The following is a 25315-nucleotide window of genomic DNA, read 5'->3' on the forward strand; positions in this document are numbered from 1 at the left end:
GCCCCGCAAAAGGAGTTGTCCATGGTGGCGCAGACATGTGACCAGAGGAACGCATAGGCGCTTGGTACCAAAGCGTTGCTGTGATGAAACGGGGGCACCTGCCTGACATTGCCCTCTCTATTCTCTGCTTTCGAGAACACTGTGGAGCTGTCAGTGGCTGGCATACACAGCCAAGGACCCAGAAACCTAGGTCCCTGTCATATCTTGTTCCATCTTCCCTTTATCAACTACTGGGATAACCCCACAAAGGTAGAATGGACCACTGCCACCTAAAATTTGGCTCCTAGTGTTAAGAATCACGATGCCATGTACACACATGCCAAGAGGGTATAAAAAGTTTGATTGTTCACATAGGACTCTCTGGGAAGAGCAGGATAGGCTCCCAAGAGGCCAAAAATGACCTGAAAGAGAGCAATGAAGGGCAACTGGGCTGGGGTTTTATGGTGACTGTGGAATGAGGCCAGCATGCTGGCCTGGACTTGAGTAGTTTGAACCTCCCCACTGATACCACAGCAGGAAGTACCATGGCTTTCTTATCAGCTTGCCCAGACATGGGTTTGAAAAGCAGTCAGCAGTCACACATCGAAAGAGCAGTCAGACTCTTCACTACAGCAACACTATCAGTAATGCCTGGAAAGAGCTGCCTCGAACTCTCTGCCCTCAGTCTGCGGAGCACCCAGGGCCCCCACCCAACAGCAGCTGCCTTTGTGGGGAGCAGGCTGTTGGGGTGGGGGTATCGCTCCCCCACAAAGAGTAGTCATTTTTTTTTTTGTGGAGATGACAGGACCTCATGAGCTTGCAGAGAATATTTAAATTGCTAAACAGAATAGCATATTTACGACCGTGTTCATCCTTAAGCATTTGCAGTAAAAAATCAAAGTAATGCCACTATATGATCCCCTAGTGGCATGCACTTGGAAGCTCTCCTTTTTTAGCCAAAATTGATTTGGGGTTGTGTATAATTCTCCATTTCAAACAGCAATTGAAAATTTCAATGGTGGAGCATTGAGCAGAAGAACATACAGGAGCTTAAATCAAGAGCAGGAAGGAATCCGCTCAGCTTCCCTTGGGAGATGCCCATGACGGTCTCAGCCCTCTTTGCTGGCCCACTGCCAGGACGGTCAGCAGCATGGCGGAGAGGAACGTCCCTTGGCTTTGGTGCCAACTGACTCAGATTTTAACTCCGGCTCAGTCACTTATCACGTAACCTTAAGAAATTCATTTTCTTCTAACCTCACATTAGGGATAATAGTATCTACCACAATAAAATTGTTTTAAGAAAAGAATGAGAAAATTTGTATTAGTTTCCAGGGTAACATTTGCCACATATACAATAGGCACTCGGCAGATGTTATCGCATTTCTACCACTATACTCACCATTAGGACAACCACCAAAGGATTTCGAGTATTTACCAACATCTGTGTTTCTTTCCATTCTTCTATCCACGGTACATAAATTGCTCTCCAAAATTACCAATTAAAAAGTCATGTCTGCACTTTGAAACCTCCAGAGAACCCATCACCTCCTCAACACACTCCATCTTCTGGATTCTAACAAAAGTTCTTCCTTAAACTGAACTGAAATCTAGCTGTCAGTATGTGAATAGCGGTGGAAGTGAAAATGGGCATAACCAATATACAATCTCTGGAAACAGTTTTAGTAAATGAGTTGCATCCTCCCTATGACCCATGGAGGGTTATATCATAAACTTGCTCATACGCACAGGAGAAAGTACGAGAATGTTCACAACAGAATTGTTTGTAATAACAAAAAAGAAAAGAATGAAATCTCCCCAAATGTTCAACAGGAAAATAGATAAATAGCTTGCGATATATTCATACAGTGGAATAGTAAATGACTATGGAAATGAATGAATTACAGAACGCGTCAACATAGATGAATCTCACCAATATAATTAATGAAAAAAACAATTCGCAGAAGATTACGAAGAGAATCATTCTGAACTGGTACAATATTTAAAAGAGGTGAAACTTAACCATACATTGTTTGGAAAAACATACGAAAGTGATAAAATTCAGGTTGGAGTCACCTCAGGAGAAAGGAAAGCAACGTGATCCAGGAGAGGCAGCAGGACCTCAGAAGGATGGATAATATTCCATTTTGTAACATTTTACTACTACTTTAAAGTCACTTATATGTGTTATATGTGTATTGTGTACACTGTTTAGAATAAAAAGATAACGATAAATTTCTAAAGAAACAATTTCGTGACTTAGCTGGCTGCCACTTGAAATGTTCATGAAGTTGAAAAAAGTAATTAAAAAAAGAAAATGTATTCTGCCTAAATAATTTTGTTTATTCACCTACTAAACTGATTTTGTTTCGTTATAATTATAGGACTCAGAGTCTTTAACATAGTAATGTGAATCATAAATCTCCAAAAGGAATCTCGAATTCCATAATTCCCAAACTTTCTTAACCACAGACTGTTTAGACTCAGAATATCTAGAAGACAGATACGGTTTGAGAAAAATCCTTTTTGTCCCAGTTCCAGGCCACACCTCCCATCTCCCACCAGAAGCTACTCCTTTCTTCTCTCCTGGCTGCAAACCTTTGCTGAATGTGTAGGACACTGCTTCTCTGTCTGCCTTCCCAGACTCCTGTTCTTTGCTGATTCTTGGATTCCCAGGGATCTTGTAAGACCTAAGAGCTTGGAAAAAATTACCTTGTCTCCTACTGTGGCCCACGGCAGGACCTCTGGGCCCATTGTTTTTGACGCACCCTTTCAGAGCTGTATTCTGCCGGAATGGCTTTCCTCTCAATACTCCCGTGGGTCTGTCTGCTTGGCTCCTGCTCTAGCACAGTAGACAGAGGGAGTTCCAGATCAACCCCGTTCTCCGGCCTCTCTGTCCCCTGCACTTTGTCAGTTTGTTATTGGGTGTGGCTTGAGAAAGATCATGAGACTTGAAAATAATTTCCCTGGGGATGGGCAGAACTGGAGTGACAGAGAAGGAAAGACTTGGGTAGACGGGCTCCAGAAAGAAAGAGTGGTGTATGCTTACGAGGTCACCACTGAGGGCATGGCGGCTTCTGGGGCCCAGATTACAGCCCGGAACGAGAGCCGAAATAAGCAGGTCTCTTTAAAGAGAAGAACCAGCCTAAATAATTGATTAGTGACTATGATTTGAGCAAATCAGACAGATCACAGACAGATGGGGATGGAAGAGAAAAACTAGCAAGAATCCCCAGAAACCTCTTGGAGGAACAAGCAGGGAGGTGCAGGGCTAAGTGCCAGGAGGTCACAAGCCCAGAAATGTCATGGAGGTTCTTGGAGGGAAGGACTGGGGTTCCCTACTACTGCAGCCAAGGGTGGTTGGTGCCAGAGGAATACTGTCGCGATTCTATTTTTGCCACCTCCATTCATCTCCCTCTCGGCCCCCCTTATGTGGCCTGGGAAAGCAGATGTTCCAAATCACAACAGAAATTCAAACTAGTATGTCATGAGGTATTACATAGCATTTGACTCTTCAAGACAAAAATCAAATGGTAGAAATTAGGGTCTTCTGTGATAAGCACTCTGGCTAATGTTAAGAGAAAATGAATATTTTTAAAGAACCGACAGAAGGCTAGAGAACCAGGACGTGTCAGAAGCCAGGATGGCCAGCAGACGCGATCCAGGTCACTCCTCAGACCCATCGGGGCAGGATAGGATCTCTGCTGCCACAAGGCCACCGTCACCTAGGGATACTCAAAACCAACATGGCTAAGTGCCACCTCTCAAAGGCTCTGTTGCCACCATGAATAATGTCTGAACTATTCCTAAATCTTAGCATGGCTCCTTCGAAATTCAACATGTGAGACGGGACCGGAGAAACTGAACCGAAGTCCCAGGACAGCTCCCAATGGCCCTCAGGCTGGATAGAGGGGCTCCCCTTGCTTTCCATTGCAATAGATGAGTGGTCAGCATGCAAGGGAGATTTCCCAAAACTGAATGGGGATACTGCCTGCTGAGCAATGCAAAGAAATGATAAATGTCCATGATAACAGGATAATAGCACATGGTGTTATAAACCTGTGAATAAAAAGAGTTTGAAATGACTTCATAAGTTTTGAATGTGTGTGAGTGAGTGAGTATGAATGTGAAGGTTGCCAAATGTGAGCGAGGAGAAGGATTTCAGAGGGAAATGAGAGGATCCAGCTTTGGAGATGGGAGCACAGAGGCCAGAACGAGGACGACATCCCAGACCTTTGGAGAACCAGCTGAGGAAGAGCCCGCAGCCTCCATCAGGCTGGGACAGGGCCTCGGCAAGAACAGAAAACCTCTCTCCCACCAGACCCAGAGAGGGCCAGGGACACGCGGCCTGCAGGAAAAGCCTGGACTGAGTAGAGCCAGCAGACCTTCAACGACACCATTGAGACCATAGCTGCAGGCTGAAGTGGTGACAGGATTCACAGGACGCAGTTATTTCTATCTGAACACTCATTTCCCAAACTTTCTACAATCAGCATGTGTAGCTTTTATAATCAGAAAAGAAAGCATTAAAGAAATAAAACAAACGCCAGTGGAAGCTATCCCTTCCTTTCCACTTCCTGCCAGAATAAATAAATCATCTTAGGGCAACAATTAGAAGCTAAATGTACAAGAGGGAATATGTGTCTGGTGTGTGTGTTAAAGACAAAAATTAGCAAATTGTAAATCTGTAAGGAATCAGAACGAGGTCCTTGTGGTTTGGTTTGGAGTGAGTCGGATTGGTTGTCAATTTAATTGCTCCTAACCGGTCTCTTATTTTGAAAAAAAAAATCAACTTTTTATTTAATTTGGCAGCGATCCCTCTCTTTGGGTTCTACATCCCTTCCCCTGCCTCCTGTCCCCACCACTGCCATATTTTTCTGGGAGGCCCCTCTGGTCCTCTCTGGAGCAGCCCATCTGGCCCCCACAGACTGTGCACAGACTCATTTACTGTTCTCGGGAGTGGGTCCTTGGAAAGTGTGAACACAGCCTGAAGCAACGCCGTCATGCACAAGGTCAGGGACCAAGGAGACCAAGCCCACGGCATGGAGGCATCACGCAGGATATGTAAGTCCCCAAAGGGGGCAAAGTCCTTCTCATTCCAGATGCCAGGACAGGCAGGGGAGGACATCCAATGCAAAGAAGGATGTGGGCATGGGCGGGACAACTTGAGGAACGCAGGGCAGATCATTTCTAAGAAACCCACCTGAGGCACAGCAAGGGGGAGCTCCAGAAGGGGCCAGGCACCGGGATCTGAGAAGTCAGCAGTGAGATGCAGAAGAGCTCTGTTCCCAAGCACCGCATGTTCAGTCTGACCTCGGCCTTCGGGAAGCGGTTCCCATCTTGTCCAGAGGCCATGCATTCAGAACCTGGCTTCCTAATTCACCCACCCGACCCATTCCACACCTCACTCCATGTTCTGGTCTCGCCATTTTTTATTGTCTGGGATGCCTTGGTGCTACTCCGGTCTACTGCTATAGCACACCCTCCTTGCTGGAAACGTGACTCAATGTCACTCATCACTCTTCTTTACTGGACACAAATCGGCGCTAAGAGATGGTATAGCAAAAGAGTTACCACCTTAGACGGATTCTCTCCCGGTATGGTCGGAGGCATTGAAAGAGTACCACGTCAAAGCATAATCGTACAGATAAACAGCGGCATGCCAAGGAGAGGGAAAGTGGAGGGCGGGGAGTATTTTATCACTGACACCGCTCAGCACCATCAGTGCATAGTGATAAGGAAAAGCAGATCGACTTTTCCTTGATTTCATTACTGTTTTAAAATCCACCACAGTTGATGCACCTCCTATTCCTTGCACCCAACAGACCACTTGAACCTCCCTGGTACTGACCAGCTCTCTTAACTTTCTGAGTGATGAGCTAATTTGCACTTTTGCGACCTTGATCAACAGTCTTTGATTTCTCTATCCATATAATGGCATCCACAAGTGGGAGACAGTTGAGATGGGCTGGGGAGAGGGGGTTAAATATCATGTAGTCCAACCTTCTCATTTCACAGTGAAAGAAACAGGGGCAGAGCTGGGTCCTGACCTCAGGTCCTCTGAGCTTCTGCATCTGGGATCAGCACAGGAAGAGGCACAGCTAGTCCAGGATTCAACCAAGAACTTTCTCTTAACTACTGAGGGTTCTAATAGTCATGTGCTCTCTGCCTGAGCCCCAAGACAGCTTTCTCCAGCAGGATCAAAATCTCTTCCCTTACACCAGCCACCCAAACACAGACTTTATGGCCCCCTGGATTCTACTCACAGAAAAGCCCTGCATTACTGTAATAAAAAGTGAGGGGAAAAAAATCCCCTCTCCAGGCACGTGGTGTTTAGAGTCAACGCATCCTGTGCTGCTCTGACTTTTAAAGCTTTTTCAATTAGCCACCCCATGCAGCTTGAGGCATTAATCACTCGGCACCCTTCATTCTCAAGCCAGAGCTTTTCTAAAACTTCCAAGTTTCTCTCAGTTCCAGCCATCCCAGCAACCCCAGCCCCTGGGGTGGGGGTGCGGACAGTGAGCTCTTGTTTCCCTTTCTGGGTCCTGTGGACACCTATGAGATGGAGTCGTGGAAAACGCCGGCATATCTGCAGCATACACCAGTTACACATTTGTTCTGCTGCCCTCGGCCACAAGGGAGTTTCTTTCCCCAGCCCCTGTGATACCGAGCCTGAGACAATGGCCGTGGCTCTCAAGAGCAAGCAGTTTTCACAATGGCCAGAGTAGAGTCTATAAATGAACAAAGCAAATCAACTGCTCCCTCAACAGCAAACTGTGATCTGGTCCACTCCACACAGGGCTGCATTTCTTTCCTATTGTCCATTTTCTTTAGATTATTCATGCCATTCTTCTTATTTGCCCAAGTCATTGAGAGTTTATGGTTGGCGTGGCTAAATTATTGCCCAAATGACTCAGCCTCTTGAATTAAAAATAGAACAAAAAACTTGTTAGTTCACCATTGCTTACCAAATAAAGTCTCAACTCCCCATCACATTCAGTAAAGCTGGCCACAGTAAACCTTACCAGTTCTATCATCCATCATCACCATAAAGCTCTTTCTTTCTTCCCTGTGCCTCCACTTTCCATGTCTGATGCCTACTCATCCTCCAGGACTCAGCTTAAGTCACCTTCTCAAAGAGCATCTTGATTGCATCGAGGTCCCTCCTCTGAGCTTCCTTTCCTCCATCTCAGACTTATCTCTAACTTTGTTTCTTCCACTAGACTGAAAGTATGAGGAATGTATGGCTGTGGACAAGTCCTCAAACCTCCAACTTCCATCATTTGTAAATAGAAATAAGAGTGCTACCCTCTCACGTGACTGTTAGGGGGAATATGCGAATTAATGCATATTAAGCACTCAATAAATTTCTGCTATTATTATGATCAGTATTCAAGGCATAGGCAAGGTTGATCATTCTTGGTCTTCTCAATATCTAGCCCCATGTCTGAGATACAACAGATACTTACTCAATAATTACTTATTGAGTAAGTTAATATATAGATATATTCCATCTAAACCTATCTTCCATTTCCAAAACACTCCATGCTTTCGATAACTCTTTGCCCGTACACACTCTGTTTGGAACTCCTGTTCCTGCTCACCCCACCCTACCCTCATCCATTTTCTATCTGGTGAACTCCCACTTATCTTTCAAAACCAGTATCAAATGTCATCTCCTCTTTTCTACCTTCCCAAATTTCTTTAGAGAAAATTTATCTAAGCTTACACTGAATTTTGTTCATCATCCCTGTTATCATGTTCATGGCACTGTCTTACAATTAATGTAATGTTTGTTTATACGGTAGTCTCCCCGCTCTTGACAGTGAGCTCCTGCAGAGCAATGATTGATTTATATATCCTTCTGCCCCAGTAGTTTGCATCGTGCTGGCATACATTAGACACTTAATAGGCAAAGACTGGATTCCCCAATGAATCCAGAGGTTGATCCAAGTGTCACAGAGATGGTAAGAAAAAAAAGCCTCGGACCTCTCCCAGAAAGCAGGAGATCTGGCTGTGTGCTTGGAGCAACATTGCCATTTCTTTATTTGTTAGCGCAACAACAAAGAAATAATTCAAAAGAGAAGAAACATCATCCACTATCCTATTAAACTAACACATCAACTGCTTTCATTTTAATTGTTCCCCTACAGTGTTTTATTTATATGCATGCATAATTTTACATAGTTGCACTCATAATGTAGACACCATTTGGCATTCTGCTTTTTTGTACCTATCCGTTTCTCACAAGCATTTTTTCAAGTTACTGCACGGTCTACAAAATCATTTAGTCTGGCTGCATAATATTCCATTTGGTTGCTTCTATATTACTACTATTAAATATAATATTATGTCAAATATCTTTTTTATTTAGAGCTTCTCTTCTTCTAATTGGTGGTGTTTTTCAACCATTTCTGCCTAAGACTTCAGACTCTTCCTTGGATTTTTTTAAAAAGCTGACTTTTTTTTTTAAGTCCCAGCAAACAAAGAGTTAAGTCCAGGGGTCAGTTAAGGCAAGAACACAGAATAATAGTTTCCAGGCTCTAGATGTGCCTTAGAATCATCTGAGGATCTTTTAAAACTACCAGTGTACAGGCCCGCCCCAGACCATTTGCATCAGAATCTAGGAGTAAAGGAATAGAATGTTTTCAAAGGTCTCCAGGTGACTGCAGTGCCAGTGGGAATCACCACTCTAGATTCTGCCAGGTCAGAGAATTAGCAAGAGCAAGAGCACCATGGTAAACAGCCTGATGGGTCCTTGTTCCAGAACAGAGACCTTGATGTCACCTGCTGAGGTGGTCTCTCTAGACCACGGAAAATAGTGATATACAGAAGGCTACTGAGGCTCAGGGGAGAAACCTCATTAGTCATTCAATAAGAGTTGATTGAGCACCAAACTAAGAAAACTTCACCCCTGATCAAGTTATTCCAGTCCAGTGCATCCAGCGCATTTTTTCTTAGATGGAGGCATCTTGGCTTGGCATGTCCAGAGCCAGAGTTTCCTCTCTCGACCAGTTGTTCCAGCAGTGGTCCTCATGTCAATCGGGAAAGCGCCTACCTTCCAACTGTGCAGGCCTAAAAACTTGGGACCATCCTGATGCCATTCCTTCTATCACATCCCACATTCCAGCCGATCAGTGAGTCCTGTGTGTTTTCCCTTCAACATATATCCAGAATCTAAGCTGCTCACCACTTCCACCATTACCCTGGCCCAAGCCACCACCATCTCTTACCTAGATTATTGCAGTAGCCTCTGAAATATTCTCCCTGATCCTTTGCCTCTTGGAGACTTTTTGCCACATCGTAGCCAGAGTGATCTTTTAAGAGTATAACTCAGATTACATCACTTATCTCTAAAACTTTCAATGTCTCCCCATTTCACTCAGAATGTAATGGTTAATTTTGCATCAATTCGACTGGGCCATGGAGAGCCCAGACATGTGGTTAAACATTATTCTGGGTGTATCTTTGAGGGTGTTTCTGGATGAGATGAACATTTGAATCTGTAGACAGTGAAGCAGATTACTCTCCCTAATGAGGGTGGGCCTCAGCTAATCAGTTGAAAACCTGAATAGAACAAAAAAGCTGAGTAAGAGGGAATACCTCCTGCCTGACTGTTAAGCTAAGACATTGGTCTTTTCCTGCCTTTGGACTTATATTGAAATATTGGTTCTTCCTAGGTCTCAAACCTGTAGGCTTACATACTGGAACTTAAACCAAGTTGCTGGTGGCAGACCTTGGGACTTCTCAGTCTCCAAAATTGCATGAGTGAATTCTTTATTTTATATATATTGATTCTGCTTCTCTGGATAGCCCTAATACAAAGAGTAAAATTCCAAGTCCTTACTAAGGCCTACAGGGTGTTACTTGTCAGACCCCCCTGCCTTCTGTTCCCCCTCTGTCCTCAGGCCTCTTCCCTTCAAGCACTATGATCCCATCATTTTGGCCTCAAATAAATCAAACATACTTCTGCCTCGGGACCTTTGTACCTTCTCTTCCCTCTTCCTGGAAAGAGCCCCATGTGTTCACTCTTACTTCCCAAGCCCTCTCTGCCAACGACATATTATAGCATGGCCTTCACACACACACACACACACACACACACACACACACACACACACACACGTAAAACGGAAACCCATCCCCATATGACTTTCCTGTCTTCTTCCCCTGCTCTAATTTCTTCTGTTATGCTTATGACTGCCTGGTATATTAAATATTTGTTTGTTGACTATCTGTTCCCACACTGAAATGATACAAACAAGAGAAAATCTAGATACATAATATAATAGGTAGTGATACGTGCTCTATAAAGAAAACTATATAGGGAAGAGGAACAGAGCATGAGAGGGTATGGTTTCAAACAGAGCAGTTAAAAAAGGGCTCCCTGAGGAAGTGAAATGGAGGTGAGACTTAGATGAAGTGAGAGAGAACCAGGACTGAAAACAGAAAAGAGAAGCCACGAACGCAGTGCCTCGCCCACATCCCCTCTTCCAGTGGCGTCCTTGTACGAGTGCCTACAGCTCTCATCTGAAGGCTTCTCCAGGCCTGCAAATGGGGTGGGCCAGCTGCACCTCTGGGAGCAGCTCTTAGCCAACGTCGGCAGGGACTTGGAGCATCAGTGTCCCAACTCCCTTCTCCTTCGGCGGGACAAGTCTGAGGCCCTAGTGGACCGAGCCTGCTTGCCCACAGCCGTAACCTGCTCACTAACTCCTGATGAGCTTCCTTCCCTTCTGCACCTGCCGCTGCTTCCTGGGTTCACGGCTCTCTGGACTCCCTGGAACTCAAAGTCCTTGTCTCAGGATAAGTCCTTGTCTTCAGTCTAAAACAGAAAAGAGCTCACCTGGTCCCCAGTGGCTTCTCAACCTTCAGAGGGACGGTCCGACACACAGGGAAGGAGGCCTTTGCTGGGGGACTATGTGCCGCAGGGACTGCAGGCACAGGCGGTAAAGTGCTCAGCTGCTGAGGTGGCTTGTGACCCCTGCACCCCCCACCACCCCCTACATGATAGAATGCAATATTCAAATCAGGCTGAGGTCCTGGAGGGAGAGGGCAGCTGCACAGGCATGGTGGTGAATTTACAGAAGCAGATTAACCCAATCTGCATACTAAATAGCATGCAAATTGTGTTATTTCAACTCATAAGTTTAAACATGTCCATAGGAATAAAAATTTATGACAATAATAAGAGGTATCGTTGGTGTAAATAAGCTAGCCCAAGCAAAATATGCTAAAAATGCTATGGAAAGTCTCCAAATTAAGTGAGTGATTCCAGCCCCAGCCTTCAGCTAGAAGCAGAAGCTGACTCCTGGCCCTTGGAGCACCCTGGTGCTGCCTCAAGTCACTGCAGGAAGGAGGAAATGGTCATTGTTCTCACACAGGCAAGGTAGCTGTAGACAGAGGGCCCCGCCTTTGGAGGGGGTCACCCTTAAAGATGGGAACAGAGATCACTCCAGGATCCAGCAAAAATCCATTCAATAGTAATAACAGTCAATAATAATAATAATATAACATCTGACATTGTTGAGGACTTAATATGTGCCTAGCACACTTCTGAGCCCTCTATGTAATCTACTCATTTGATTCTTACAACCACCCTTATGAGGTACGTACTACTATGAATCTCATTTTAATATGAGGAAACAGGCTCAGAGGTTAGGCATGCAGTAAGTAGTAGAACTGATCTTGGACAGTCTGACCCCAGAGTCTACAGATGTAACAATAATTCACTACCACCTCCATTGAATACTGTGCTAAAAGAAACTTTTGGAGTAATTTATTTCAACTCTTTCACTTTATAGGTAAAGAAACGGAGGCCAAGGGACATGGTGACTTGCCCAAGGTAAATGGCAGAACCAAGACTCTGGCCTGGGATTTCAGACACCATGGTCAAACTCAAGGGCCTAGGGCACCCTTTCCTCTTGTCACATGCAGTAATCTGAGACTGCCAAAGGCACTGGAATCAGGTAGAGACAGCTAATCTCATCTTTTCCTGAGTCCCAGGTGGAGGTCTGCCTTCAGTAGATTTGCAAAGGGTGGCATAGAGGAAATTCAGCTCCCGTTCTCGGGTTCCTCTCATAGCCAGAAGACTCTGTCCTGCCCTCTGGGGTGAGAGAACTCATCAGAACATATATCAGCTCCCCCTTCCAAATGGAGGGGCTTGACTCTGTCTCTTGGCTAAATCAACACAATACCCAAGAACCAGATGTTCTTGTTCAGAGTTCATTCTGTTGCAAGTGATCAACCCTATAACAAGCCTGCTAAGCCAAAGAGGAAGCCCAGGTGGAGTGGGCTGGGTCCAGTGAAGACATGGCTGCGTCCAGAGGCTCGAACATGTCTTCAGGAATCAACGTCTCCATCTCTGCCCCTGCTGCCTGTGGGCCACACTCTCAGGGAGGTTCTCTCCACATAGTAGGAGAGAGAACAGCCCCGAGCAGCATTCTGAGGGCCAACCATGCAGAGGGCAAGACCTCTCCCTCTCCCAGGGCCATTTATTCATTTAACAAGGATTAAGGGAATATCTGTTATGGTCAGGCACAGGGATACGGCCATAACAAAATGAATGTAAATCTCATGCCCTTATGGAGTAAACACTCTATTAGAGGCAGAGTGGGAAACAAAAGAACAACATGGATCTGGTCAAGATGGAGGAGTGGGTAGACTCTGTGCTGGCCTCCTCTCACGACCACATCAAAATTACAACTAAACTACAGAACAACCCTCATTGAAAATCTCCTGAAGTCTAGCTGAACAGAAGTCCTACAACTAAGGACATACAAAAGAAGCTACCTGGTGACTGGTAGGAGGGGCGGAGATGCAGAACGGGCGGGTCCCACACACGTGAGTGGCAGTTAAAAATAGAGCGGGATATCTCAGCTGCAGCAGAATTCCCCCTGGAGGAGCAAAGGATCCAGGCCCCACAACAGACTCCTCAGCCCAGAATTCTAGTGCCAGGAAGAGAAGGTCCCACAAAATCTGGATGCGAAAATTCCCAGAGATTATGGCTGTGTGAGATGAGGGCTATGGGAGGCCCAGACGCTCTTCTTAAAGGGCCCACGCTCAGACTTACCCGCTGACGAATTCTGAGCACCAGCACTGGGGCAGCAGCTCAAAAAACACCAGAGACATATGGGAAAAACTAAACTGTATGGCTTCAGAGCAAGGGCTGGAGGAGTAGCTTTCTCCCAAACAGAAATGCTGGTGGAGGCCAGAGTTTCTTTGCTGAGCCCTCTCCCTGCCCAGCTAGCAGACGCAGGCAGCCGCCATATCTGAGTCTCCCATCAACCTGGCTAACACTGTTGCCCTGCCCACATGACTCCCTGAGACGCTGCCCATCCTAACTTGCTGGCCCACTCAAGCTGCTTCCAGTGGATTTTCCATACAAATGGCCCATCTTAGCTCATGCTGTGGACTTTCTTAAAATCTCTCAAAGGTTCACAAAACCCAAACAAGTAGCATCTGGCCTCAGCTTGCCCCAGACCTCTTCCTGAGCAGCCCTAAGCCGGGCACTAGCAGCGGCTGGCCTTGATTCGTGGCTTGGCCTCTCAAAGCACATTCAAGTCAGCATAGGTGGCAGCCATCTCCAAATTGCTTGGTGGTTCATGCCAGGTGGCCCTGGGCAGGGTACAGGCTACAGCTGAACTTGGCCTGCGGCAGAGCCACTCCTAGAAGGCACCGGCCTGCACACCAGGTGTCTGGCTTCAGTCTGGGCCGGACCACCACCTGGGGCCACATCCAAGGACGACACATCCAAAGGGCAGAGTAGGCAGGCACTAGAGTCCTGCTAAAGTGAATCCTGCTCCACAGGATCAGCCTCTGCATGACGGCTCCTCCACAGTAGTCACCAGCCAGTCCTCACAACCAATCAGCTCAAGGGTCAGTCCCTCTCATTGATGTGCAAACAGCAACCAAGGCTCAGTTACAACAAGAGGAACACAAACCCATACAAGGGCACACCTGGAGCACCTGGCTCAGGTAACCAGGGAGACTGTGCCACTAGGCCCCAAAGGACACCTACTACATAAGGCCACTCTACCAAGACTGGGAGACCTAGCAGCCCTACCTAATACATAGAAACAAACACAGGGAGGCAGCAAAAATGGGGAGACGAAGAATCATGTCCTATATGAAAGATCAGAACAAAGCTCAGGAAAAATAAACAAAATGGAGATAAGCAATCTACCAGATGCAGAGTTCAAAACACTGGTTATAAGGATGCTCAGTGAACTTAAGGTAAGAGTCGATGAACTCAGTGAGAACTTTAACAAAGCAAGGAATTGAAAATCTATTTGAAGAAATAATGATGGAAAACTTTTCTAACCTGGCAAAGGAAATAGACATACAAGCCCAGGAAATGCAGAGAGTCCTAAACAAGATGAACTCAAAGAAGCCCACACCAAGACACATAATAACTAAAAGGCCAAAGGTTAAAGACAAACAGAGAATCTTAAAAGCAGCATGAGAAAAGCAATTAGTTACCAACAAGGGAGCTCCCATAAGACTGTCCGTTGATTTCTCAACAGAAATTTTTCAGGCCAGAAGTGATTGGCAGGAAATATTCAAAGTGATGAAAGCAAGGACCTACAACCAAGATTACTCTACTCAGCAAAGCTATCGAAGGACAGATAAAGAGCTTCCCAGACAAGGAAAAGCTAAAGGAGTTCATCATAGCCAAGCCAGTATAACAGAAAATATTAGAGGGACTTCTTTAAGAAGAAGAAAAAAGATAAAAGATAAATATGAATTATAAAATGGCAATAACTACATATCTAGCAACAATCACTTTAAATGTAAATGGATTAAAGTTCCAATCAAAAGAAATGGTGGCCGAATGAATAAGAAAATGAGACCCTTACATATGCTGCCTACGAAAGACTCATTTTAGATCGAAAGACACAGAGACTAAAGGTAAAAGGATGAAAAAAGATAATTCATGAAAATGAAACAAACAAAAAAGTGAGGGTAGCAACACTTATACCAGACAAAATAGACTTTAAAACAAAGGCTATAACAATAGACAAAGAATGACCCAATAATCCCACTTCTGGGCATTTATCTGAAGAAACCCGAAACACTACTTTAAAGGGACATGTGAATTCATATGTTCATTGCAACATTATTTACAATAGTCAAGATACGGAGGCAACCTGGGTGTCCGTCAATGGATGAATGGATAAAGAAGAGGTGATATATATATATACAATGGACCATTACTCAGCCATAAAAAAAGAATAAAATCTTGCCATCTTGCAACAATATGGATAGACCTAGAGGGTATTGTGCTGAGTGGAGTAAGTCAGACAGAGAAAGACAAATGCCATATGATTTCACTTACATGTGGAATCTAAAGAACAAAACAAATAAACAAAACAGAAACAAACTCATAGATACAGGGAACATTTTGATGGTAGCCAGATTGGAGGAGCATTGGAGTGGTGGGTTAAAAAGAAAAAACATAATTAGATGAAAATATATTATATGGTGATAATTGCAGAGAAAATAAAATGGAAGGGGAATAGGAGGGCCAGGTGGTTTATTACTAAATTGGGAGTAGGGCAGAGAAGCCTTTACTGAAATAGTGGCACTTGAGCAAAGATCTGAAGGAGGCAAGAGAGTGAGCAAGGCAGGTATCTAAAGGAAGAGCACTTCAGGCCTAGGAAACGGCCTGTGCAAACCCCCTGAGGTGGGAGTATGCCTGGCATGATGGGTGGACAGAGAAGGGACCAGTGAGACCAGAGTGAGAAGGGGGAAGTAGAGATAACAGGGTCAGAGAAATGACAGGGGGAAGGGGCATTTTATGTCTGGCCTCGTAGAGAAGTGGGTTGTCACTGAAGGGCTGGGGGCAGAGAAATGGCATTATCTGATTTACATTTGGAAAGGCTCATCCTGGAGCTGCGCTGAGAACTGACTGAAGTGGGTGAATTGAAACTGGGAGGCTGTTGCAACAATCCAGGGAGAGATGATGGCGGCTTCGACTAGAACGGAAGCAGTGAGAAGATTCAGGATACATTTTGAAATGCAGCCAACATGACTTCCTGATGGACCATACGTGAATTGACAGAACAGTGTCAAAAATGACTCTAAGATTTCCTGCCTGAGCAACAGGAACAATGGAGTTTTCATCAACTGAGGTGGGGGAGGCTAAGAAATGCAGGTTTGGGGAGGAAAAACAATCAGGGAAAACTCACTGATACTTGTAGGCTTCCATGGCCACATCTAGATGAATCACTGCATAAGACAGGTAAGGTACTCTAATTGGACAGCATGTCACATGCCAATGGTAGGAGGTAATGCAGCATGAATGACAGCCCCCTTAGGACCCTATGGGGTGGAAAAGCCATAATTCCTCAAGGGAAGGGTTGCTGGTTATAGCTTCCACACATGTAGAGAAACTAGAGAGAAGAGCTAGGTGGCTTATCCAAAGGCACACAATTTCCAGGAAATAGGCCCCACCTGTTTGTTCACATGCACAAAATTTGGCTGACTACAAACCAAGTCCCATCACCTGATATCAGAAGAGCCTGCATGGTATACATTGAAATGTGGTTAGTCGGGCCAAATATACCCCCAGGCATTGGACGGGAGAACCACTGCCCACAAGCAACAGCCACCTGAAGCCCCAGGGCCTGGCACGGTGCCAGCTACTTAGTAGGTGCTGGCAAAATATTTCCTGAATGAATGAATGAAGTCACTGAAACCCTACTGAGCTGGCCACTGGAAAACAGGGTCTTTTGCTCAACTTCTCAGACTGCAAAGAGATACAGGCCATGGTCCTACTCTAACCCCACCGAAAAATCTCTTTGGGCAAACTCTGTAGACACAAAGGATGACCTGTTTTCCTCCTTTTCACGGGAGGAGTGGGCAGAAGCCATGGTGCTAGGCAGTACTGGTGCCCACTTGCTTCCCAGAAAAGGTTTATGGCCTCGGTTTGGGGAGTGGAAAGCTGAGCAACAGAGCCTGAGCACCCAGGCCACGCACCCACCCCCTAGACACACCCTGGCCTGCAGCAGCTTCCCACCAGGACGCAAGAGCAACCACTGGCTCTGTGCTGGCCCGGCTGCTGAGGCGCCTCCAGTGGGTTGGATGGAGGGAGGGCAAGGCTGGGAAGGAGAAGAGTGATGCAGTGCCAGATGCCTAGAACCAGGCGGGACAAACTGAGGTCTCTAAAATTTGGAGTCTAAATGCAGAGAGGAAAGAAGAGGGAGGAGGGTGGGCGGAAAGAGATGGAGACAACTCTCTCACCATCAGGCTGAGCCCCAAGGTCTGGCTGCTCCTGTCTGCAATAGAATCATGCTCCTGCAGAGGAGAGGCTAAAGGCCCCTTGCCAGTGGGTGCGAGCAGGAGAGACAGCCAGGACCATGCTCTGTTTATGCTACACATGCATATGTTCCCCATCCGCTCCCAGAAGGCTGACCCCAGGGGGCAGTATCACCCAGCTCCCTTGATGCTCCCAGTAGGGTGTGCCCATGGTAGGCACTGACAGGGTTCAGAAGGTGGGAGGAAAGAAAGGTTGGGGTGTTTCGTACCCACTGTTTCCCACATTCTGGATCTTTCCCTCTGTGACTGTAGCTCCTGCAAGACGGTCCCTTTTATCCAGTTCCTCTGGGGGCACCATCCCCTCCTCCTTGTCTCTCTAGCCTTTGGTCTAGTATGGCAATTCTCTGGGTGCCTGACCATTCTGTGCCCCCTTAACCCTGCCCACATCTCTATAAACTGTCCCTTCATTAAGCTCTCTTCATTGGAACCACCTGGGATAATCCGTTTTCTTTTGAACTCTGGCTGATACAGACCCCAAGCCCCCCTGAGAAACCATGAGCAGTCATCCCTATAACCAGCACCAAACAATGGCCAAGGAGGGATAGCTTCACTCAGTATGGTTACTCAAGGTCTCCCTTGAGCCATGCACAGTGGAGCACCCAGAAATGATTCGATTTCAGGCCCCGTCCCTAGGAGCATATTGTCTAGCCAGAGCTGAGGCTGCAGAGACCTGACGACCCGACCCTTATCTGGGTCCCTTGCTGCCTAAGCTTTCTTCGTCACCTTCAGCCCCACACTGCAGCCAAAGCCTGGGGCTGCTCCCCGATCCCACACGCCCCGCTGAGGCTGCCTGGATCCTCAGTTGATCTTGCCTTCCGGGCGAGATGGAGTGGTGTAGGGTGGACAGAGAGGAGTGTTCCCCAGTGGGCTTCGCGCTGCTTCCACACCTCTCAGCTCCAAGGCCAGTGCCAGCACAGTGTTAGCCAGGAGGCATTTCACAAATAAGCAAATGAAGAAATAAGTAAATGCTCCTCCTGAATGGAGGAGCAAATGTGCAAGGTTCTTGCAAGGTGTGGCACTGGGCTCCACGCGGGAGAAGGAAAGGCCATGGCCCCTCGAGCTGCATAGCTCCATTATCAATGCACGAGCTGTCCCCAGGCAGAAATGCTAATGCAGAAATACCAGGATACCCAGAGGCCCAGGGAGCCAAGGGGAGACCACAGCCGAAGGGTCACACCCAACAGAGAGCAAGAAATCTATGCGCTGTGGAAGAGTCTATCTGGGCATGGTTAAGAGCACAGACTCTGGAACCAGACTACCCAAGTTCAAATCCCGCTCTGTCTCTTACTTACTGTGTGACCTTGAACAAGTTACTTAACCACTCTGTGCTTCACATTCCTCATCTGTAAATTGGGGGAGATAATAGAACCCATCTTATAGGCTAATGGTGGATACTAAATAAGTTATAAAGCAAGTGAGTAATGAGGCCTAAGCCCTTAGAACAGTTCCTGGCATGTAGTAAGAGCTATATATTTGCCGTTATTATGACTTACTATTAATATGAAAGAACAAATTCACATGAGCAGAAGGGCAGAATGCCCACTGAGCAGATATGCTGCTATTGAAAATTATCAGCCAAGTGACACCAAAGCACTCTTTCTTCTTTATATTTTCTAACTTGACAAAAATGTGACGTTTTTGTACTAGTGCAAAACAAATAGAACCACAACCTCACGCTTCAAAGTGACACGTTCCATTTCATCTTCCTCTGAAGATGGTTCTAAAACATTTCTGATATGATTTTCTTCCCTTCTAGGAAGTTGAGGGGTACCTGGCACTTATGATGTGGGACGTATGATATGGAAGTTCAGCCTAGGAGAGGAGGAATCACAATTTTGCTGGGAGCCAGACCTAAAGGGAGCAGTTAGTTCCCTCCCAGATGGAGATAAGTGGCAGGTGCAGGCAAGTGGTAGCCCCGAATAAGCGAAAGAACAAAGATTCTGGCATAGGGTCAGGGTTCAAACCCACTTACAAGCTTGCAACCACAGGAAAGTGGCAATCTCCCCAAGCCTCAGTGTCCTCGTCTGTAAGACAGAAATAATTGTACCCTCTTTCAGGAGTCTTGACAGAGATGAATTAAATAAGACGAGGTCTTCAGAGCACTAACACCGAACCTGCTTTGTTGCAGGTGATCTTGTACATTGCACTCCCTTGTTCCCTGGAGAAAGGTCCTTATTCCCCACCGGCTGCCCAGCAGAGGGAAATGACAGGTAGCCCTCTTGGTGTGGTCTACCCAGAGGAGAAGCTGCTGGTTCATCGCAGCTGCTCAGAGGCCCCTCTGAGCTGGCTCCATTTCCAGAATTGGCTGAGGGCTCCTCCAGGGAGCAGAAGCCTCCAGGAGGATGAAAAGAAAGCTTGCACAAAGCTTTGAAGCCCGCCATAATGCTGGACCAGTTTCTCCTCCCTGCTCAGACGTCCGCTGAAGGGGAAGATACAAAGAGAATCTGTGATGAGCAAATGAGGGACAGCCGAAAGCCAGGATTTGTATCAACAGCTTAATTCTCTGCTTTCTTGTCAGGCCTGATGGCTGGCAGAGAGGATAATTTGAAATGAAGAATGTTTTTCAAGGAGGAGCAAGAGTTCCTCATCTGAAACTAATTCGTTGTCCAAAATTGTGCTGCAGAAGTTGTTTAGAAGCTGCAGATTAAGTTGTGCATAAAAATACAGCCAACTCTTGCTTATCTACACCCATGGATAATCCAAAACAACAACAACAAAAAAACAATGATACTTCAAATGATTTCTGTTTGGTTTCATAATGCGGGATTCTTTTCTCTCGACATTTTTTTGTTTTCTGCATTTAATTGTCTTCAGGGTATAAGCCAGAGGTAGTGGATCCATAACCTTCCGTTAATTGCAAAGCAATCAAGTTTTCAGCACCATGCCCTGCAATGCAGGAGCCGCCTGGATGGTGTTTATAAATGAAAATACAATGCAGGAGAATGAAGAAGGAAGTGAGAAAGAAGATGGTCAGATCTTTGTGCTTTTCACACGCAGACCAGGGAGAGGTGATTTGGAGCATAGCTCTGGAGCCAGACTGCCCCAATTCAGATTCCATCTTCATCTCCTACTAGGTGTGACTGAGCACGCTAACCTCTCCCAGCCTCAGTTTTCTCATCTGTAAATTGGGGTTCTTAACAGTAGCAATGTTAGAAGGCTGTCGTGCAGATTAAATGAGATCATCTGTGTCATGTGTTTGGCACAGGGCCTGGCACACAGGAAGTGGTCAATGGCTGTACATTAATACAAGTAAATGTCAGTCACAGCCAGCCCTCAACAAGTGGGACAGCTGACCTCCTGCACGAGTGGTCAGTAACATCCTATGGAATTTGGTGAAGGACCCCAGGGGCTGTGGAGAGTGAGCAGCCCTTCCAAGGCCCCGGAGTAGGGATGACCTCGGTTTCAGGGGAGGAGGCAGCGCAAGCTGTGGACGGGCACTGGGGGAGAGTCCAGGACAGCTGTCAGCTCCTCCATGTGCTGAGCAAACAGGTCCGCCATCCATTCTCAATTATTCTGCCTAATGGGGTAAAGCGATTATGATTCACGGAAAATTGGCCATTAGCAACTGGGCTTGGGAAAGCAAACAGCCCTCAATGGCACGGCACAACTGCCAGGTAAGGCGAAGGGTCCAGGTACGCTGGGAAGGAAAGACAGGGACCAGGGACTCCATTCATGAAGCTGCCATTTAGGAAAAAGGATGTCATAAGACCTTCAGCTCACCCAGATAAGGGTCTGAGAAGAGGGAAAGATGTAGGGAGCACAGAAGTACCAACGCAGACAGTTAGGAGTGCAGACAGCAGAACTATTAGGAAGCTCCAAGTTCCAGAGCTCCTCTCAGGCATCCCCCTGCCTCCGAGGAATCCAAAGCAGGTCAAGGAGCCAAAAACAACTCACTCAAGTGAAGGTGAAGTTTCAGGATAACACTTACCCTAGAGCAAGGTGACCTGGATTCCAGATCTGGCTCTGCCAGGAATGTAATGATAACACCAGTCATAGTGGTTAACAGCCTCCTATGACCTAGGTACTATGAGAACCTCTTCACATGGATGATCCCATCTGGTCCTCATGAGCTTTATGAGGAAGCTGTGATTTTTTTGTCCCCATTTTATATATGAGGAAATGAGTCTCTAACTGTAAAAAAACTGCCTTAAATCACTCTAATCAGCTAATAAGTAGGCGATCAGGGGTTTGAACTGAAGTCCTTGTGATTCCAAAGTCCCTGCTTTTGGCCACTTGACTGAGCCAGTTGCTTCGGTAGGACAAGGCCAGATGCTTGATCTGTGAAGGGAGGAATTTCCAGGCCAAACTTCCGTGGGAAACCACAGAAACAAAACCGCCAGAGTAGGAGCTGCCGCCTTCTGTGTCCTACCCGGGGGAACAACCAACTCAGTGGAGAGACGTGGGCTCAGGAGGCCAGGCTGGAAGACGACAGCCGTGAAGGTAACAGTAATAACTTTTACATTTTTACACACGGGCTTTGAAGTGTCTCCAGGTGCTTTCACGCGCCCTCTGGAACCCCGCCATTCCCTCCCACTTCCCGGGCCCTGGAGCGCAGAAGCCTTCACCCCCAGTGCCTAGGGACAGGTGCCCACTGACACTGGGCACTGAGCTGTATCCTACAGCAGAAGTCCCCAACCCCTGGGCCACATGGACTGGTACCCGTCCGTGGCCTATTAGAAATCGGGCTACGTAGCAGGAGGTAAGCGGAAGGTGAGCGAGTGAAACTTCATCCATATTTGCAGCCGCTCCCCAGCACTAGCATCACCGCCTCAGCTCCGCCTCAGATCATCAGGCATTAGATTCTCATAGGAACACCGGTCCCTGGTGCCAAAAAGGTTGGAGACCGCTGTCCTACAACCTCTGTCCAGCGCTGCCTCTGACCCTCAGCCCCTCAAGCCCCTCTCGGCCTCAGGCTGCCCTACCACTGGCCACTCACCAGCACTCAGGGGGCTTTGGGTCTGGAGCCCCCTTGGAGCTGCCCTTGACCTTAAGGAAAAAAGGACACGGAGGCAACTGCTTCTCACAGGCTTTCTGACTGCTCTCAGCCCCCTCTCTCCATGCTCGCGCCCCTCAGCACACCCGTATCCCACGGACATCAACTGGGGGAAGGAAGCAGGGGCTAAAACAAGCTGGACCCAGTGTGTGGATTGAGAGGAATCTCTGCTGGGCTGAATCGCCCTGCCCCCCACTGTCTTCTCAGCCTTCCGAGATCCTCAGCTGTGGAGCCAGCCGCACTTTGTCGGCAGACTGTTTTTGAGTCTGCACACAGTCCTCGACCCTCCATCTGTCATCCCTACCTCACCTCACCCGTCTCCTTGGGCTCTTTCTCCTGTTCCTCTCTGCATTCACCCTGCCTCTAAGCCACCAGGCTCTTCCATTCCCCTCACCCCACACAGCAAAGAATCGGAGGGAAGGGTGTCTGAGCTGGAGGGGACCTTACAGGCTACGTTGTCCAACTCTTTCATTCTGTAGGTGAGGGACTGAGGCCAGAGGGCCAGCTATTCCAGTCATGTGGCTGGTTACGGGCAGAACTCTGGCTGGGCGCCAGGGCTCTTAACTTCCTGTTCAGTGTTACCTCTTTTGCAGGGGAAGCTCATCGAGACCTGGGAACAAGCATCATGCCCAGCACCCAGGACCTGCCAGGAACCCCCCAGCGAGAGTGGCTAACCAGCAGGCTGTCCATCTCCCTACTTGCTCTCTTTCTGGCTGACAGTAGAAAAATGAACCAAACAATGACTGATGGCCTCATGGAGCCCTGAGATCCAGTAATGGTTTCTAATCGGTTTCCCCTAATATGAAGAGAAGCTCCTGAGACTCAAGTGTAAATCAGGAGGTGGACTTAGTAGCCAACAGAGAACTTCAAGGAAACAGGCCATGTGTACTTGGCTGCAGCTCCCAGAGGCTGCCCCAACCACCCCAGCCCTCCCCAGCCCTCAGCTCCCTGGCTTTGGATCTCTGAGCAGAGAACTTCCCTCATCAGAGAGTAATTGCCCCCTGGCTCCTCTCACTTCTAATCAACAAGCCAAGGTATTAGTTCCTGGGAGTGTGATTGATTTCCAGGGACTTGGAACTTAATTACATTTTTGCAAAATCTGTTTGGAATCCTCAGAGAAGCGAGACATTTTCTGTTCTTTGAACTCACCATGCAGGAGGGCTTCCAGCATCTCAGATACTCCATTCATCCTTCCTGGGCTAAGGGAGGGCCACGCTATGGCTGTCAGTTTTAATCTTCCCTTACCCAAGATCCTCAGCCCCTGGAGTTTGGCCGGAGGAACTTGGCTCCTCATGCAGAAGAATTCCTCACGTGGTCCTCCCCACACCAGCAGTGACCCTTTGATGCCCAGGGAAGCAGGAGTCCCGCCCGGGAGGCAGGTCCACCTGCCCACTTGCAGCTATCACAGGCCCACCCAGCTGGCCTCACCTGCCAAGTCAAGCGGGCCAGGCCTCTGGCTTCAAATTCAACCTCAGGGGGTATTATTATTCTAACCATCACCATCACTCATAACTACCATTTACTGAGCACCGTGTCCCGGGCCCTGTAAGATGCTTTATACACATCAGCTCTTTCCATCCTCACACAAAACAGCTGAAGATGACATTAATCTCTGCGTTGACCAAGAAGGAGATGTGCTCAGAGAGATTCAGCAGTTTTTAGCCAAGATGACAGAACTGGAAGTGGCCTCACTGGGCTTTAAGCGGGCCCATCTCTCTGGGAAATTACCTCAGTGGCCAGTTCAGCATGTTTTCTGCTGCTCTGATGACCAACTCTGTCCCCAGCCTCTCCAGGGCTACCTCGCCTGTGGTTGCAGGTCCCCTTAAGGCCTGCGCCCCTGCCACCAGCCTGACAGCTACGGTGCTGCTGCCTGCTTTCAAAAGCAGCTGATAGCATAATAAGCAAATGGGGCAAAAAGATAACTCTCTGTAAGTGTGAAATTGCATCAAAATTAAAAGCTTAAAAGGGTAAATAGTTTGTGTTAATGTCTATTTACAATAGTTTTGCAGTCCTAGTCTTATTCGTTCCTTTTACATATTGTACATTAATGATTGAAAGCTCAAGAATAATTTTAGTAACATCTATACAGTAAAGCCGCATGAGACTGCTTTTGAGATAAAATGTCATAAATAAATAAATGCTGTCAGAAACAAGGTGGGGAAAATACACTTGATGACAACCGCATGCTTGTCTAGCCTCCAAAAAGCGCATGAGCTGGATCCTCTAGCTGTCTGTTGAGCCCACCTGTCAGGACACCGCTCATCAGACTTGCCTCCCCCCTGGCTCACGGCCCCACCCAGGCTGACTGCCCAGCTGGGCCATAGCTCCCACCATCAGGTGCTCACTCACAACTGCTTTTCCCAGACCTGCCCGAGCCTGCAGGGTCACACTGTGTCCCAAGATGTGGCTCAAACCCAGACCAAAGAGAGTGTGAGCCCAGGGGAATCTACTCTCTCACCCCACTGTGATCTGCCTGCCTTCATGGACCCCGAGCTTCTACATTATCAGATGAGATATAAGTTCATTGGAGCATCTTGCTCACAGACTCAGAGTTTTAATCCTGACTGGAAATTCCAGAGTGGAATTTCAAATCTGGAAGCTTCCTACGGGCCATGGGTCTGGTTAGATCAGCACAAATTTTGAAGGCATGATGGGGAAAAGAGTTCAATATTTTTAGAAACAGATTTACAAACTTGGGTCTTTCTAGCATGGTATAGACCAACAGGTCAGTTCCAATTTATTTGTTGAATGTCCACGCCAATGAAACATGTCGCATTATAAAAAGCCAGAGGATGTCGGCATATGTGAGCAGCGTGCAGCATAAGTGGGGTAAGCGGGCCAGCCTGTGACTCCCCCCACCATTTCCATGGCCAGCGTAGACGCAGCGCCAAACCTGAAACCCTTCTTCAGACATCCCCGGAGGACAGAGGAGCCTGCTCCCTCAGCTTGCAACTACGTGGCTCCACCCCAGCTCTTCCTGGGGCAACTCTGCCATTTCCCCTGACTCTAGTTGGCACCCAGGCCAAAGCA

At 47.2% G+C, this 25315-nt stretch overlaps 1 long non-coding RNA gene across 1 annotated transcript in view; it reads right to left on the reverse strand.

Moving 5' to 3' along the window:
- Positions 1-25315, reverse strand: part of LOC120585037 (uncharacterized) — a 240904-nt gene that overhangs the window by 103376 nt on the left and 112213 nt on the right. The window lies entirely within an intron of this gene.

Source organism: Pteropus medius, unplaced genomic scaffold (assembly GCF_902729225.1).
Source record: "Pteropus medius unplaced genomic scaffold, Ma_sr-lr_union100, whole genome shotgun sequence".
NCBI classification, from domain to species: Eukaryota; Metazoa; Chordata; class Mammalia; order Chiroptera; family Pteropodidae; genus Pteropus; species Pteropus medius.